Source organism: Falco punctatus (genome assembly GCF_963210335.1).
Source record: "Falco punctatus genome assembly, chromosome: 7".
NCBI lineage: Eukaryota > Metazoa > Chordata > Aves > Falconiformes > Falconidae > Falco > Falco punctatus.
In genome coordinates this window covers 14,855,936-14,875,401 of record NC_137587.1, presented here as the reverse complement: position 1 = coordinate 14,875,401, position 19,466 = coordinate 14,855,936, and the positions used below count along the sequence as shown (strand labels likewise).

General features: G+C 34.9%; 1 long non-coding RNA gene across 1 annotated transcript in view; it reads left to right on the top strand.

Annotated features, from left to right (window-relative positions):
• Nucleotides 1–19,466, top strand: part of LOC308067156 — a 63,789-nt gene extending 44,323 nt beyond the window's left edge. The window contains exon 2 of the long non-coding RNA XR_013929463.1: nucleotides 1–19,466. This exon is cut by the window's left edge and continues 23,578 nt beyond it. This is a non-coding gene — a long non-coding RNA (uncharacterized lncRNA).

Here is a 19,466-nt window from a genome sequence, read left to right as displayed (position 1 = left end):
AGGTTTAAATCAATGATACATGAAAGTTGGATGTGATTTGCTTGTTTACCTAAAATACCTCTGGACAAAAGCACAATGTGAGACTTCTAAACTCTAGTTTATTCTTCTAACCTGTAGAAATATCTTTTTGCTCATTTATAAAGGTTAATAAAAAGAAAAAATTCCATCTCATGTTCAAGAAATATGTTTTTCTAGTGTGGTAGGTATTCTGACTCAAACCTACAGCTCATTTTAAAATTGTGAATTATATCCAGATGTCACTTTAGGTTAAAATAATGTGGCACAATTGAATTACACTGCAGTAATTCCTTAAGGATACATGGTCATAAGTCTTCTAGTAAAAATATCTAAATTAGATCAAAGATTCATTTTTGCTCACAGAAGTTCAGTTGCTCTGGTGACTTTGTGCCAAATTTGGGAAGCAAGGCATATGCAAATGGCTCAACTTTACTCCTATATACAAATGTGAAGTTCCTTGAAAGTTCACGTTTCTCAGCCAGAACTGAAAATCTTGAATTCTAAAACTATAGCAAAGAATGAATATAAAGGAACTGCAGCCATCTATGAGGAGTTTACCTATTAAGTAATCACACTAGGACGTTAAAAACTAATTTAGGTAAATAAGGAAAGTACAAAAAAAAAACCCCTGCATTTTCCAAGTTGCAAATCCCAAGCTGATATTTCAAGCAATGTTTCTGCATAGAATGTATATCAGAGATAGCAGCTGCTCCAGAATGAATAATTCTTTGACAAGATTAGCATGTTAGCTAGGTCTTTTTCTTTAACCCCCGCCCTCGAGGTTGCTTATTGGCTCATAAATCTTGATCAGCTTTGTAAACGTTCTCATATTTTCATTAACTGTGACTGTATTGACAGCAAAAGTATCCCTCATGGCTAGCAGATGACTATGCAACTATGCGGTTTCAGAGTGATACAAAGGCAAGAAGTTGAAATAAAACCAAGTATCTGTAGGTCATATCTCTGTGGAGCTCTGCACTTCAAAACAGTGTTATGAAAGTATCAGTTTTGAATAATAATTAATAGAAAAATCCCATTCACATTTCTTAAGTAGACAAAAATTATTAATCTGGGTTTTTTTCACTGAGTTTGTAGTCAGTTAATGAAATAAAGATGAAGATCTGCAATTTATTTCTTAGGTCAAACCATAACATTTCCTGAATTATTTGATTGAATGAGAAATAATAGACATCCAAGTTGCTGATCAACATATTTTTTATACATGATACATTACCTAGCATTTTCTATTTTGGCAGGTTCTGTAGTTTAGTGGTTGATAATTTACATCAGACTAATTAGGATAGTATTAACATTTTTTAAAAAATGGTGATTACAAAATGCTGCTGAAAGATGCAAGTTTTAAAAATAATCTAGAAAAATCATGAAAATTGATTTCTTAGTCCTTCCTTACATACCTTAGAACCCATTGTTGCAAACCTCTGGGCAACTTATTACTACTTCCTAAAACAGAAGCAGTCACTGGACTAATGGCATGTGTTTTCTCTACTTCATCTTCCTGAAATACAAAGTTATCCGAAGACCGCTAATCAGACAAATTTTCCTTCTTATAAAACATAGCTTAAGGGGATAAAGCATCAGGTCTTAGTAGTGAGGATTTCTGTCTGCAACTTGAAATTGTTTATCCTCCATTTTCAGTAAAATTCTTTATTCCAGATGGTCAGTTATAGAACTTCGTTTATGAAGACATTATGTTGCCATGTTAATTAAGGACAGGAAGGTGGTTTATAAAGGGCATTTTGTGCTGGTTTTCCCTCTATCCTCTATTTTTGAACCCTACATACAGTGGTTTAAAAAAAAATATTAAGCCAGTGAAATTGTTTCCATTGCAATCAGTAAGTTTTTGAACCAGGGCCACTTATGCAAATGAAACAAAACTGAGTGAGCCATTTGCAATGCATAATTTAGCTAAAAATGTTAACCTCTCCTTCTGTTCAAGGCTTATCCACAAGCAGATCACACGTTCCTTGAATTTATTTCTATTTAGACATGCTTTCTGGGAAAAAAAATAATTACTCTAGTGGCTTTATAATCACAATTATTCATCAGTATATGGTAACATTTATTTATAGTTGTGTCTGGTAGTAAGTACAGATTTATTTATTATTTCTAATTCAAATCATGGGGTTTGAAATATTTGCAGCTAAAATCCTGTAAGATTTTCTTCAAAGACAGAGTAGGACCTGTTTGTCTTATTCTTGATATTCTTAATATTTTCGGAACCACATTATAGGTAGTTCCTCTGTCTGATACTGTAACAAGCTTCCATCCATCCAAACTGCCTGTACTTTAAAACTTCCTATTTCCACAACAATTGGAACGTAAGTTCTAATTCTATTTAAAATTATATTTCTGGCTTGCTTTTGTGAGAGGTCATAAAGACAGAGTTGTAAACACATTGTTATCTAAGGGCCCTTTGCATGCAGAAGAAAACTTGCTGACTATGCAGAGACCTCACTGGAAGCCCTGTGACCATATTAGCACACTGTAAATGTTAATATGATACAGCTGATCTCTCAGCTTTTTTTTTTTTTTTCTAACAGACTGGGCAACATAGTGATGCGGCTTCCTCTTTGCTTTTTTTTTTTTTTTTTTTTTTTTTTTTAAGACTTGGAGAGCTTTCATCTATTCACATCATGAAGAAAGTCATGTCACTTGCAAAAAAAGGTGCTAGATACACTCGCTAGAAGCCCAGTTTTGAATATAGGAGCCTATGCTGTTTGGATAACAAGGTATGGGAGCAGCATTGTCTTAGTTCTCTTCCATAAATGCACAAATCAAGTGCAACTCAGTAAGTAGGACTTTGGCTTATCAGAAAAGTAATACTTTTCTATCATAATAATAGCTGCAGAAAACCAAAGAGAAACAATTATTCTTAGTAAATTATAAACATATTCTGTCATAGAATGTTTGTAATTACCTGCTATCACGTGATTTTGAATAAACAATGTCTTAAACTTATGAGTATTTAACTGCAGGGAAGAAATGTAGATATTCTAATATGTTTATTGGCATGAAAAGTGTAGTGTTAATAAAGTTAATGGTTTATAAAAGAAATAAAACTACAGTATAACAGAAACACCAATTATAGCAAGATAATTATGTAGATTGTTCTCAACATAATTAACTAAACAATATAAGAAAATGATTGGCTGTTACCCGTAAGAAATAAATTTTTTTTGTATATACAGTTTTACATAGAAAATGTTGAACTACATTATAAGCACCCATTTTAGATTTAGTACTTATAAGCGCAGAATATTTCTGCTGCAGCTTACTCAGCATCCCATTCCCCAATTGGATTCCAGTCTATATCACATCAACAAGGCTTAAATTAGTGAAAATATGACTATGTCAAAATCAAAATGATCCCAAATGAAGATTATTTTATTTTTGTTAAATGAACCCTTTTGGATTTACTGTATTCCATTAAAATATTTTTAATGTTGAAAATTTGTTATATAAATTAACCACCTTGCCAAGGCCAATATCTGTCATTGTCAAATGATTTTGGATTTTAGTATTTGATTAGTTTACCCACAGAAGCATGTACTCCTGCTGCCTAAGGAAAGTTTCTTAGTAAATAACACACACCGTTTATCATCAAAGGGATCAAAAAATTTGTCTTAACTTTGTTCCTGAACTACAGCATAGATTCTAATAGTATGTGCCTTGAAATGCCACAAAGCATAAAGATTTTAGGCTTTGCTTATGGTTTCCTCATATTTTTATATAATACATCTGACACTTTAATATATGTATATGTGCCTTTATTCAGCCTGCCTTCCTATAAGGAATAATCCCCATCCCTTGAGAATGCAGCGAGAATAATTTCCTAGCTCTAGAAAGCAAAAGAAGTTCTGTTTGGTAAACCACAGCGGTGTTTTCCCTTTAAACTTTTGCATGAACTGTCAGAGAATCCAGTTTACCTTTGTAAGAAAACATGTATGATCAGTTGACTCTTAAAGATTCAGGACTGCAGAACACAGACTGAATGGGAATAAAAAGAAGCAGGGAGTAGCAGAGAGATGTCCTGTACACTGGGTATTTTCAAGAAAAAGAATCTCAATTTGACCTGAGTACTGAATGTTAAATGAATTTGGATTTTTATATTCAGGCAAATTTAGAAGGTTACTTCTACTGGGATAAGGAACTGAACAACCTAATTCAGTTCCTGTTGTAAGACCCCTAAGAATTGACTGCATCCTGTATTAACTTAATGATTTGATTGCTGAATGTATTAACTTGATGGTCCGTGATTTAATTCAGTCCCACCTCTGATCTTGATTTTCTACTTATAATAATTTCCTAAACAAATAATTGACAGTGGTTTGGATTTATGGTGACTGGCTTGTTTGTTTTATAGGTTTTTATAAAACCTGCAAAGATATATAAAAGCAGATTAAATGAGAAATTAGTAACTCATACTGGCAGTCATAAGAAGTTAGTTAAGTACATTCTGTTGCCTAACTAATTGATTCTCTCTCTGAAACTCACAAACTGATTCCTAAGCAGAAAGACAGGGGTAAGAACACCAGGGTTTTGCAAGATTATCATAGAATCATTTAAGTTAGAAAAGACCTTTAAGATTATCAAGACCAACCATTAACCCAGGACTGCCAAGTCCATCACTAAACCATGTCCCTGAGCACTGCATCTATGGTTTTTTTAATACTTCTAGGGGTGGTGACTCCATCATGTCCCTGAGCAGCCTGATTCAATGTTTCAACATCCTTTTAGTGAAGAAATTTTTCATAATATCCAATCTAAACCTCCCCTGGCATAACTTGAGGCTGTTTCCTCTTTTCCCAACCTCCTTTCTGGGAGTTGTAGAGAGCAGTAAGATCACCCCTGAGTCTCTTTTCCAGACTAAACACTCTCAGGTACCTCAGCTGCTCCTCATAACACTTGTGCTCCAGACCCTTCCCCAGCCCCGTTGCCCTTCCCTGGACACGCTGCAGCACCTCAATGTCCCTCCTGAAGTGAGGGGCCCAGCACTGAACACAGGAGCCAAGGTGCGGCCTCACCAGTGCCCAGTACAGGGGGACAATCGCTGCCCTTGTCCTGCTGGCCACACTGTGTGGGATACAAGCCAGGATGCTGGTGGCCTTCTTGGCCCCCTGGGCACACTGCTGGCTCATGTTCAGCCGGCCATCAGCCAGCATCCCAACCAGGCAGCTTCCCAGCTGCTCTTCCCCAGGCCTGTAGCATTGTCTGGGGGTGTTGTGACCCAAGCGGAGGACTTGGCACTTCTCCTTTGACTCTAGGCTGTGTTATGTGTGACTCTGGGCTGCAGGTTTCCTTGTATTCATTATAAGATACCACTGCCTGTGTAGACTAGTGAATTTTGAAATAAGATTGCCCTATGCAGATATGAACTTGGGCATGGTGGTCACAAAAGATGTGAAAACCAAGACCTTATAACTCAGTTCCTGCAAACAGAAAACCCACTATTTTTAAATGGTTGTAAGTTGTAAACACAATATCACCATGAACATAGTAGAAACAATTTATAAATAAGAGTTAATATTTTTTAAATTATTTGCCTGTTGCCACTTGCATGAAAATAATGTAAAAAGGAGAAACAAAATTATGCAAATTTTCTACTCTGTTGGAATACTTTATTAATATTCAAATAACACAAAAATTTGCCTTCAGGTTTCTCCAGAAATTCTTCTTTTTTGGTATAAAGTCTTGTAAGGCAGTAAGAAATGTCAGAGCTAAAAACATAGTTAAAAGCTTTATACTTGAGTTGTCAATTTATTCTTTTGTGCAGAGATTGAATGTAAGGGTCCATACTTTTAGTCAGTGATGTTGACAAAACTGACATAAAAATGAAACAACTCGCAGCTGAGGTTCTGTGTGCATTTGACAAGCTATAATGGAATTGTTTGCAAAGTTTTATTGAAATCCCTGCTTCCATTTATCTTTGTTAGCACAGCTACCGAAATCTGCGATATAATATTCCTGTATAAATTAAACTAACTATAACAGAAATAGACAAGGAGAGGAAAAGAGAGTAGCATATTTTATTCTAAAGGAAAAATGTTTGGTAGGAAAATATTTATACATTATTACTTTGACTTTTATGACAGTTGGTTTAAGTCCATTACTTCAAGAATGCATAAAACTTGTAAAAATCTATAATCTAGTATGTTGAACAATTTCCTTTCTTTTGTCAGGAAGTGAATTTCTGTACATTAATGAACTTTAAACCAAATATTGCTTCTAAACAACCGACAGGGTAGATTATCACTCCCAAGTGCTTTGTTCTCTTTTGCTATACAATGCATGATGAAAAAGTTCATAGCAGTCTAAGCCATGTTTGCTGAACAAGGGACTAAGTTCATACAAGATGCCAAACACTAATTCTCAGTTCACGGAAATGTTTAACTTGTGCATAAATGTAAACATGCAGTAGGCCTGCAAAGTCATTTGAAATCAAATGCTTCTATCCATAGGTGCCCACCAAAAAAGCTAACTGGAAAATGTCAGGAAAGAAAGTCTTATCTTGAATTCAATTATATTTTCACCTGCATATTTTATATTGGCTTTCATAAGACTCCAGAAGTTCCTATGATCTTGTGGCTTGCAGTTAGAGACCAACTTCAATAATACCATACAACAGAAATGTCTTGACAATAATGATATAAATGTGTAAGTACAGCAAAAACAGCTGAAAGGAAAAAAAATATTGGAAAGTTAATACAAGTTTTCTGACAAATGGGAAAACAATTGTTTCCGCTCATTTGAAGTCTAACTGCAAGAATATTTATGTACTTGTCTTTCATGATGATGAAACTAGAAATCAAAATATCCGAAATGTGCCGGTACGCTTTAAACTATTCCATGATTCAGCTGAAGTTCCTAATAAACCTAGCAGTTTAAGATAACAACAGGTAAAGAATACATTGAAGCAGTGAATTGCGCATCCTTTTCAGGAGAGAGCAGGCTGAGTCAGTTAGCCTTTCCTAACCCATTACTCTCGGCTCTCCGTTACTTCACACCGCCTTCTTCCTGCATTTAAACCTCTGCATTCCTGAAGAAAAAAACTCATGTCTTGACTCCAGAAATTAGTCTAAATTATTTAATTATCTGAAATTGGATAATTTAAAATCCATTTAATATTTAAATTGCTTCATTATTTTTCAGAAAATTGAGATCTGCGTGCTTACACAAAAATCATGCAATGGTGTGGGATATTTATGACAAAATATCAGTGTGGATAGGACCCTACCTAAATGGCAAGAAAACCAAAAGAAGATGAGCAAAAGATAATCACTGTTTCAGAAAAATCCCAACAATTTCTCAAGATGAAAGTTTTAATGATCCATTTTACCCTATTAAAGTCAAACTAGATAAAAATACCTATGTTAAAGAAAATAAAAATGTATATTGTTGGGTTTTTTTAGGAACAAACATTTTTTTAAAGCTCTATGCATAGTTAACTGAACAATTCACTAAGCACATTTGACTGTTTTGTAATACAGAAGAATAAATTATATTTCATTGTTTAATTTTCAAACCACTCAACACAATTGCTTTTAGATTAAATGAGTCTGTTCACGTTAATAAAAGTTATGTGCTAAATCCTATTTAAAGCACAAATCCTTTGTGGCTAGCCAACTGCATGTTTAATATTTTACCTTAAGCATTTTCTAGTTCTGTTTCTATCCAGTCTTGCCTCACAAGGTTGTGCTTCATGACAGAAGCTCCAGTGTAAGCAAAAATACAGCCCCTTCAACAGAGGAGACTTACAGCATTTAAGAGGAAATGGAAAGAGGAAGATATATACCCTCTTAAACAAAAGTTCTAAATTCAGAGCTGTTCATCTGAGTTTGGGTGAGAGGCTTCCTTTGGGTGGGGGAGGAAGAATTTTTGCTTTCTTTTTTTTTAAATTAACATTGTAAAATTATTTTCTTAAATGGTTTTGGACAAATGAAGGGAAAATGAAAACACAGAAGCCTGAAAACACAGCAAAAATTTCAGGAAATGTTTATAAACATAAATTAAAGAGAAAAGGTGGGGAGGGGGGTGGGGAGTGGTATTAACAAAATATTTCATCATTCCTCCACATTCATTCAGTCCTGCAATCTGTGTTGGCTATATCACTGATAGCGCAGAAGAGGATTTTAAGAAAGTAAGCACATGTGTTTATCCTTTTATCTTATTTTAAATATATCAGAAGCAAAAATATATGTTCCTTCTCTATGCTTTTATTTCCACAATAGGTACTGTTCAAAAAAAATGCATCATTACAAAATCACCACTGAAAAAGCTTCTGGTAACAGGACTAAAGATCTCCTCTACCTGAAAGAGTTGCTCTCCCTCACTCTGTACAGACTTGGCAGATGCTGAAACAAACATGATTACTGGAAACCCAGCTGTTTTGTAATCAAAGGGAGTTTTCCCACACACTTTGACAAGGTCAAGATTCCGCCTTGTAAATTCAGAAAAATATTTATGAACTCCCTTAGAAATTCCAACTCTTCCACATGCTTCTGGAATCCTGAAGTTTCCCAAACTGTGCACAGCAGGAATTCAGCTCTCCTTATGAGAAAGAACTTGTATCTGTTTACTCTTACGAAATACCAGTTACACCTGAATTTTATTTCAGGTATTTGCTTTTTCTGACTGCTACTGGCTCCTGTTGTGCTATGTTTTTCTTCACAAGACACTTACTAGTGAATAACAACTATTTGAATATCAGCTTGACACGAGCTTTATGTATTTAAGACATGCTTTCTATAATATTTATAAGTGTTTTCATCAAGACAGCAGTGCTCTGTTGCAGGGAATTATTATGCTCACAAACTAATGCTGAAGAAATGTATAAAAGATTTACCCTAGGGTTGATACATCCAGTTGGGAGTCTGAAGAAACCAAATTTCTCCTGCTGTGAGACACAGAGCAAGGCAACTTAGACGCTGTCTGTGATTTGAAATGCCTTGCTGTGCTAGTTGTCCGCCCAGCTTGCCTGAACTTTTTGAGTGATTGTGCTGCTATGGGTGCATTTCCTACATTCACAGATGATGCAGTGGCAGGAAAAAAATACTTCAGACTTCTGTATAGTGATAGGCCTGGTTCTTTAAATTCGTACACTTTCTCATGCCACTTTTCCCTCACTTACTACTCTACTCTACCTCAGACTGCGCAAAGATTACAGTTTCTAACCAGTCCTTCCTCTCAAAGTTTGTTCAAGATTCTATGCAGGTATGAAAATTGTTTTAAATGATTTTTGGGTTTCCCTCAGTGTCTGTATCAAATGGCAACTAAGATGTACCAGATCCTTCTTTCCCCTTCAAATACTTCAATAAAATGCAATGTAATGTAATATAAAAGCAGGAATGTTTAAAAAACATGTTTGTTAATGAGATCAAAATTATGCTTCTAAAGATGATACCTGACTGTCATCTATCCCATGCACCTTTGTTAAATATATGTTTCTACTCCATCCAAACGTCTATTATTGTGTAGGAAAACAGATCCAACTCACTAATAGTGGGTTCATTTTTTTCCTACTTACTTCAGCAGAAATAAGACTTTCAGTCATTATACTTTTCATAAATCCAGGTAGAGTTTTCAAAAGCTAAATTACAACACAATAGCTCTTTGTATTTAAAGATCACTTAGAAATTGTCTTGCTAGTATATATATAATTATATTAGAAGTTTGTTTTTAAGTGCAGTACTTGTTAATAAATTAAATATAGGTTTTTAATAGGTTTGTCATTCAAAGTTAAATTAAATTTTCAGGAAGACAGTCTCTGTGGCAATTGGTGTCACTGATAACAAACCAAAAAGCTGCTTTGCACAAAATGATCCTAGTTTTCATCTAAAATAGAGTTCATATCCAACGTGTTTCTGAAGCTATTATGCTGAGAGTTATTTAAAATGTAGGCTGCTGAATTTATGACTCATTATTCAATAAAATGCTACTTAAATCTTAGTCTTTGCCCTTACCAATAGCAATATTGAATCTTTTTTTCTGTTCCTTTCTACAGGATTTTAGCTAACTAATGGAATTAATAACACCACCCTCAACTTTGGCAATGCAGTAGGGAATCTAGTCTGATTGAGTAGAGATTTATCCTTTAAACCCTGTGATTCCTGTTATCTTGTTTCCATTGGCATTAGGCAAAAGGTGCTCCTGGGTAAAAGTAATTCAAGCAGCTGGGAATTGAATTTCTGTTAGTATTCTGTTTCAGTTTGCATTTACTGATACAAGCCATTGTGCTAGAGATACTACGTCTCCAAAATCTTTGGCTAAATCATCATCACCTTTATTAGCGCAGGACAGTTTGCATTGTTTTCCAAAGCATTAAAACATCAATAAAAATTGAGTAACGTATTTATCGGGGAGTGGGGTGGGGTGGCGGGGACGGACATGACACACACAGCTTCTCCTATTTTAGCTCTCCTTTCAGGCATTATACTTGAAGTCCCCATTAACCTTAGCAATTTTTTGATTGGATGAAATATTCCTCTAACAGAAAAGGCTGGATCTGGAGATGATGAATCCCATGAGAAGTCTTAGCAGGTTACAAACGTCTGACAGAACTAATATATCAACAGATTCTATACAGCAGAGGGAGTGCCTGGTTGGCATACAAAATTCAGGGAGACCTTTTTCAACATTATATCCTTCTCCCAACATCTTCTGTTACATTAACATTTTCTTGCCCCTCTTCAAAAATAGTTCAGAAGCCCTGCATACACCCACTATAAAATCAAAATGTATCAAAAAGTCCTAAGGAAAAACTCTGCCAAAATCAGGCTTTGCTTTTGAGTACAGATACCTGCAATGTCAAGCAGACACCTTGAAAAGTACCGGGGAAGAAAATTTCCCTACCTTCACTTGCAAAACTGTGAAGCAATATGTAAAGGATGAGGTACTTCCTGATTTTGTTTATTATTCTTAACCTTTGGCAAGTTCTTTCTCTGTATATTGGCTGTTAATTATGTGCCTATTCTGAGGCAGCACAGGTGTTACAGTTGCTCTAGTTGGGTTGCCCTTCTGTGACATGAGGACCACACATCGAATCTTTTGTGATAATTATGAAGGGAAAGCCACCATCAACACAGAATAAGCTCATACAGAAACAAGTAAATGACATTATTAGTTGTCAGAGCTGAAATGGAATGGCAGTAGAAAAGGCAAGGTTGATCACTTGGGAAGCAGAAAGACAGCAGTCTCCTAACTGTTCAGAAATGATGGAGGCAATTTAGAGAGAAAAAGCATATGGCAGTCTGGCTGCAGTGGCAACTGAGCTCCAGTTTAGCAGCTTGAATTGGTACCTTAAGAGGATGAATTTAGGAGGCTGGATTAAAGTTGAAATTATTCTTATTTCCTTGAGGAAAAAAAAAATAGGATTTCCTTGAGAAAAAAAAATATTAAAACCCATCATTTGAATGTCATAGAACATAATCAAGTGCTTGAATCTTTGTGTTTAATTGTTCTAAATTGCAAACGCCTAGCAAGACAAGTGATGCATCAGTGGAGAACTAAGATATTTCTTTTCAAAGAACAGAGTGCAAACAACTGACCACACTGAGATATATTGTCTTAAACGTACACTTTTTGACTTGAAATTCAAGGTAATTTCCATAGCGATTTCAGTGATAAAAATGCATGTAGGGGTTCTGGTCTTCATTGTCTCTTAAATGACATTGAAACCAGTCTCAGGCTTTTTTTGTTAATCCCAGACCATGATAATTACAAATCTACAGTAAATTCTATATATTCTGGTTTAGTCAAACGATTTTTAAAGATTGAAAAAAATGTTTAGAAGCGAGCATCAGAAATAAAGCAAAAATTATTTTTTCAAATGTGGATCATCTGTGTGAAGAAAATTTAAAAAGTTAACCTAACTATACTTATCTCATAAATTACCAGTGAAGAAGGGCTTCCTAAGGGATGAAAATATTAAAACATACAGTTGATTTTCAAGCTAGCTTTTATTTCTATTTTTCTCCAATTTTCTACATCATGTCCTATTCATGATAATGGCACTTAAAACTAAACAAGGGTGATTTTTTATGGCTTGTGTGCCACAGTAACAAAGTGTTTTGTTTGTTGGTGTTTTGCATATGAACATAAAAGGTTGCTACTGTTTTGTCAAGCATCGAGGTATTATTTCCATTTAAAGTTATTTTTCATCCTGAATCTGTCATAATTGGCTGGATCCTCAGCTGTTACACAATTGCATATAGTACAAGTCAAGATGGCAGAGACACAGACTGCTTATAATACAATAGTGTGGAAAATGGCAGTCAGGATCCTTATTGAAACCCTTATTATACCTTTGTTCAAAAAGAAATAAAGAATAAAATCTAGGCCAGAGTTGACAACTGAGAAATTTGAAAGCCATTTTATGAAGAATTTATTTCTAAATATTTTTCTCTACTAACTTTGTCTATCATTCTATTTCAGTTTTCAGCTGTGACCTCAATTTAATTTGTTAGAGATCGAAAGTTATGAACCTGAATGTATTCACGTGCAACAGGGTTGTGAAATCTAATCAAGGTCCAGTCAGTTTAAAAATGGGATACAGAAACAGATGTGATAAAGACTACCATAAGCAAACTTTTCTTTTATACTTTCAAGCACAGCTTCTCTGTTCTCTCCTCTTCTCCATAACTTTATTTGATTAAGTAGTTCTATTCTGATCTTATCTAAAAATAATGAACAATTGGAGTTTAGTCTGTGTTAGTGCGAAGGACTTCCAGTCTGCCATGGGGCAAATTCTGCTCAGTGTCAAGGGCATAACTAAAGGTAGAGAATGGGCTCGTTTTATGTTCTAGTTCCATGAAAAAATCAAAGTTGTTCAGTAGCGAACATCTTTCCTACCCAAATATGCTATTAATTAAAGAACTGTGCACTACTCTTTTCCTCCAGGACGCCAAACCTCATAAATTTTGGTTCTTTGGGAAAATTAGAGTGGGTTCAAAGTGATCTCAAATTCACTTCTCCCTAATCGGTTAGCTCATTAAGCAACTTTAACCACCTTATGTAACAGCTTTTATGTTAAATAAATTATAATAAGGAATCAATAGTAAAACTAGCCTGATCAGGGAGAAGATCAAAGCTTTATACACAGATTATTGTCTGAATGTCCTTGGAGTGTGATCCCTATGAAATTAAGGGCAGATGCTTAATAGCCTACAAAGTGATTTTTAAATTACAAGTACACAGATACATGACCAGTCTTGTGTGCCTAAGGATCTTTCAAGCAGATGCAAGTACAGATCAAAACTTAAATATGCCTGTGTTCTTCACACCTCAAGCTAATTGCATCCTGTTCCTTGGCATGTTCAAAATTTTAATGAATTTGCATACAATAGCATAAAGAAGACATTTCTAAACTGTTTTTTTTTTTTTCTTAAACAACTCTCTTCTTTGACATTACAGAACCTTTAACATAGCCTTTATTTCACCATTTATGTTCCCTAATGTGGTTAAATAATATGAAGTACAGTTTTTAACTTCCCAGAAATACATAAAACAAGGTTTCTGGGAAATTAAACAACGTTCAGATTGCTATTTAATATTTAATGGATGTTATAAATGTGCAGATTCACCACATGTGCAAGAAGGGAGAAAAAAACAGGAGGAAAATACTTAAAATTCTTTTCTAGAAAATAGCCACTCAAACCATGAACAATTTTTGCTTAAAGTTGTACTCTAGAATTCAGCTTTCTAAAACAGCTTTCTGGGTCTCAGCTTTTATCTCAGTGATTTGCAGATACTATCTGTTTTGCGTAAAAGTGGATGGACAGTGTATTCTAACTGCCAGCCCAGCTCAACTTACGACCTAAAAGCCAAGAAAGTTTGCTTTCATTTTACTTTATTTTGTTTGTGTGTTTTTTTAATACTGACTCAGGTACCACCAGTAATAAAGTTTCTGTAACTGTAATTTGGCTTCTAAATTAGTTGATTACATGGGAGGCAGAATAGAATAAGCCATTCTTTTCTTCCATAGTCGTCTTTAAAGCAAATAAATCTATTGCAAGTTTTCTTACCAAAAGCAATAGATAGATTCTGAATGCCTAGAAGTGTCTTCAGAAGGGAACTACCCTAGAGGGTTCCAAGGAATGTTAAGCCCTCACAGCTCCCAGCCTTTGTCACCCTTGTTTCCTTACACCACTTGATATTATTCCTTTCTGTTCTCAAAATGAGAAAATAGCTCATGGGAATTGTTTCTGTGCTATACCCAAGTAATCAAGCTTCAGAAACAAATGAAAACAACAGAACAAGTGGAAACAGAATAGCTCACTTTCTCTGTAAGTCTATATTTTATTGTCCTTTCACAGCAAACTCTTGTCTCATCACCTGCTATTTTCAATCATCTAGTGGGGAAAGGGCACTTCCCATTCAGACTCTCTAGTACGCACAGGGACTGGAATATAACTGCTGCTCTGCTTTCCTGCTGTTATAAAAGCTCTTCCAGTCTTGGTTATAATGAAAGAGACATTTTCATTCTGAGTCCCATTGTCTTCTGGTTTTTTGGTTGATTCAAACCCATATTCTAAGACCAACACGCTTAACCTTTCTTTTCACATGGTTCACAAGTTGGCAGTTGTAACTTTAGAATCAGAAGATTAAGTAATGCTCTGTTAGCCTGGCCACTGTGGCTAGCTATCTTGATTTTCATATCCTGCATATTCTTTGTTTCTCTAAGTTGTTGCTCCATTATTTAGCTACTGAGCAGTGAAAGTTGTGTTTACAAATCTCTGCTGTTCAAATCCTCTCTCCAAAGACTGTTCAGTACTAACATATAGACAAAAAGCCTTTGCTGCATGCAGGATGCCAGGAAATCAGTCAAGAGATTTTCAAATATTATGATAAAGATGAGGCTTTTTAATAGATCTGAAAACACTGTTTCCAAGTGACTAATCTAGCATGTCCAGATCAGTGCTATTCAACTTTTAATTTATCATCTATGCCATGATAATAGTCAGCCCTGAGGCTGGTCTGCAATCTTAATTAAACTGTTGTGAAGTCAGTTCACAATAATGAATTAATTATCTGTGGTAGTGTCCCTAAATTTCAGAGAAAGAGATCCACTCCACAACTGGCATGGACTCAGCAGATGTACATAGACAGTTATCATGGCTGAGCTGACAGCTAAATACGTTTTTATGGTGCGTATAGCCAGTCAGACCCAGTTGCTGCTGCTTTATATCAAATCATGCAAAAATACTTTTATTCTCTCTCTGAACTAAGTTTATGAAGATTCAGACAGCAGATGTTAATGGATCTTTTAAAAAGTTCTCAACAATGTGGGCCTTGTACAAAAGATTCGCATTGGAGCTATACAAGTGTTTAGACCTTCTGAATACCTATACACATCATATGGGTATGCATGTTATGGTTGGAGACTTTGAAAATTATTTCTGTTTTGTTTCTTAGAGTTCTATTGTACTAAGTATATCTGGTAACAGCAGAAAAATAATGTCTAAGTATAATACATACTACTGTGCATATACCGGGTTTCATATCAACATCTGTGGAAAGAGAGAAACGGTCGACAGATACAAAACTAGCTTCTCACAGACATAACTCAGTAGGAAACAAAACTCTTTGAGTTGCTGTTAATTAGAAATGTAGGTCATAAGAATATTTCCAAAATACTTCCACCAGCATAATGTGTTATGTATTAATGCTTCTCTTTTCATGTTTATAGCTTCTTCTTCTACTTACCCTCAGTCTCCAAAGTTGTTGCACAAGGGTTTATACAGTTTAATAAGGGAAATAGAACACAATAAATATTTTGATTCTTTTTTTCCTGGTCTGAGTTTGATTATCCTCCCCCTAGACAGATGGCAATAGACCTGTGAAACTGTAAGATTCCTTACAGTGCAGTCCTACTCAGTGTGCTATCTATCACCAACAAGAAGTACTTCTGTGCCAGTCTGTAGCCTGAGGTCTCCTTCGTGTGCCTACTCCTAGACCAGGGTGGGCCAGGATCTCTTCCACACAGGCTGTGGGAGCTAGAAGTGCCACACTGGTCCACACTGGGAACTGTACATCCAGTCTTCATTTTAGTCTTTTCAGCTTCTTTGCCTCGTGACTTAACGTTATATACTATATCCTTTTATTTATTTCAAGCCTTCCACCATTTAATTATGTCTTTGTTCTTATACCATAGAACCAGATAGGAAATGGGCCTTTTTGTTTTTTCGTCTATGCTTTATTGAGCATTCATTATTTTATACACATATCTGATTTCTCCTTTTTCCTTTCAGAAAAAAATCCAGACTTTTCACGCTCTTATTAGTTTTTTTCCATGCCCTTGAGCACTCTTATTTTCTCTGAATTCCCTGTATTTCTCCCTTTATTTATTTGTTACAGTGATTAGCAAATTCATTCTGTATTTTACAAATTATTTACAAGTATTTGGCAGCCTCTATATTCCCAACTGAAAAGTTTCATCACTTTTTTTAATACACGGAGCAGATTATTTTCCTGAAACTGCATAACTAAGTGATTTATTAATCATTTATATTTGGATATTTGTCATTATAGTCCTTGTAAAACTGCCATCAAACAGCTGAAGAGCAGATATCCTGTGTGAATAGATAAAATATGAATAGATCAAACACATCCTATGAATAATATTACAGCAAAATGATAACTTTCAATGGGACAGACTACTCAGTGATGGAGACATTTTTGAAAATAAGACTCTGTGACCTAAGTAATTCAAAAGTTTATCAAAAATAAGGGGGTTTAATTCTTAGATTATAAAAATTAATAAATCCCTTCAGCAACTTATTACAATAAATTTAATAGCTGTATAAATTCAGTGTGAATGATTTCAATGCAGAATGAAAGGAACACATTGAGCGGTACATCCATAAGGGACAAATTTTCAAAATTAGATGCTTATATTAGACTTCCTAGTGCTTGTTGGATATCAAGGGCAGGAGAAGGAAATTCAAAAAATTACATGGGCATCTAAGCCATTTCCAGGGATTTTAGAAAATGCATCTACTGTCTTTCAAGTTCAAAGTGATACCTAAGTCATTTAAACATCTTCAGAAATTTTACCCTTAAAGGAATGGCCTGTTATGCAAAGATGCAGCTCCTTCTACTGAAACTCAAAATGTGAGCTTATGATTCTAATTTTAAGCACTAAATTAAAAGATTAAATGTTAAAGAATTAATAATTCAACCAGCTTTAGCTACAAAATAACCTTTCCTACCTCTTTGTTCCTTCTTCTTTTTGTTCCTCCAGTATTTCTCCATAAAACTGTAAGTCTCTTCCAAAAAATATGAAATGGGGCAGTAGATGTTCAGAGGTATTATTAATGTTTCTGTCACAGTAGCTTCTTGTCCAATGGGAAACTGTTCATTTATGGTGATCCAGACCCCAACTATAGATGGAGCTTTTCAAGCTAAAAAAACTTCCCTTCCCAATAATAAAGCACGGACTTTGAAATAATATGTTTAAAATGTCAAGAACACTGTAGATGACTAATGAGTGACTTGAAAAGAATGAGTGCAACATTTAGCCTTATAAGATTATTTATTGGCTGGAATTTTACCATATCTACTTTTGATTGACCTTTTCTGAAATATAAGAATTACTTTGTGTCTGTCACCATATTTATGAGGTTTTGGTGTTAGTGATTAATGGCTAAAGAAAGTAGATATACCACTAAAGATTTGTTCTCTTATTATTTTGTAAAGGGGAAATAAGTCACTACCACAAATACTACATCTATGCTAATGACAGTCTTCAGACTCAGACTTCCTTGCAGGTTTCAGTCTTACTTGTTTTATCACAAACTTAGTATCTTTTAAACAGGAAACCCTACAATTTCTACAAAGAATGTCTTGTGCTTAAAATTTCTGGCATATTATGATATTGGTTAAAGTTCTAGTCAAATTTCATTTAGATCACAGATTTATTTAGTAAAACTATTCATAATAAAGCCTTCACAAGAAAAAAAGAAATAAAGAAATTCAGATAGTTAGAAATGGCATGAACATTTGAGAGGTAAAGCAAAACAAACCCACAACTTGACAGAAGCAAGGAAAGGCACTTTCAATTTTTATTGTAATGTCCAGTGAATAAAACATACTTGAAAGCTCAGCAGCAGGCAGAGACTTTATATTTAAATGAGAGTAGATGACACTGAGCAGGAATTGGTATGATTGTGCCTTTCTGATGAGTCATAACTAATGAAAAAGTCTAAATCTCATGAAGCAACACTGGTGACAAAAGTGAGAAGAAAGCAATTGGGAGCACCAGAAAGACAATAGAGGAGAAGATGTGTCTATATGCACACGTGGTTTAAAGAAAGAAAAAAAGAGGGAAAAAATAAAGAAGAAAACAAAGAAGATATTAAAAAAAGCTTATTTTAATGTCTTGCAGAATAAAATGTCTCAGATAACTTACCGGAAAAATATGCTTAGTGTGTATTAAATTCTAGGAGGAACCTAATGAAAATAAGTAAACTATCAAATGTTGAGGAGGAAAAAAATCTCAGCTAAAATCAGTTACATTTTACAAATACTGAGATCATAAAAAGGCAGAAATGAAAACCATAGGGTTTTCTGCAAGATTATCCAACTTTTAATGTAGAAATCACCCCTTTGAAATCTGTGCCAACTTTTCATTTTTTGTTTAGATTAGTGTTTTTCACACATCTATAAGTACGGTTTCTCTGCTTCCAGATGCCATGATTTTATGCTTGACATTTTTCTTAATTATTTGGTTCTTGATAGCAGGTAGTTTCCTTCTTCCCTTCCTTCTGCCTCTCTCTTTTTCTCTCTATTTTCATCTCGTCTCCTCCTCACTCCTCTCCTGTCAATGTGTGGGCTTCTACTCTTGCATAATTGGGATAATTAGATTTAGTCACATCTGCAGTGAAAAAGAATTCACATGAGCAGTTAGTGTCTCAGTTGACATGCAATAGCTTTTTAACCTTCAGCAACTTATTTGTGTGTCTGAGTCTTTATATTTCTGAGCTTTTTTCAAACATTGTAAAAGTCTAGTGGAGTTGATATATTGTATTATTTCTCTTGTTGGACGTACTAAACCAGACACTTAAGTTTATTCCTCAGCAGTCTCGCTGAAACTATCAGGACAGTTTACATACCTGTGCTTCAACATCTGTATCTTGGTTTAATCCCAGCCACAAACTAAGTACCATGCAGCCACTCACTTCCCACTCACCCCAGTGGGATGAAGAGATTCAGGAAAAGGTGCAACTACATTCACATGCAGTACATTCTTAACAGCAGCAAAAGAAGAAGAAACAGAAGCAAAAAAGAAGCAGAAGAAGAAGAAAGGAAGGAAGAAAGGAAGAAAGAAAGGAAGGAAGAAAGGAAGGAAGAAAGGAAGAAAGGAAGAAAGGAAGAAAGAAAGAAAGAAAGGTAGAAAGGAAGAAAGAAAGAAAGAAAGAAAGAAAGGAAGGAAG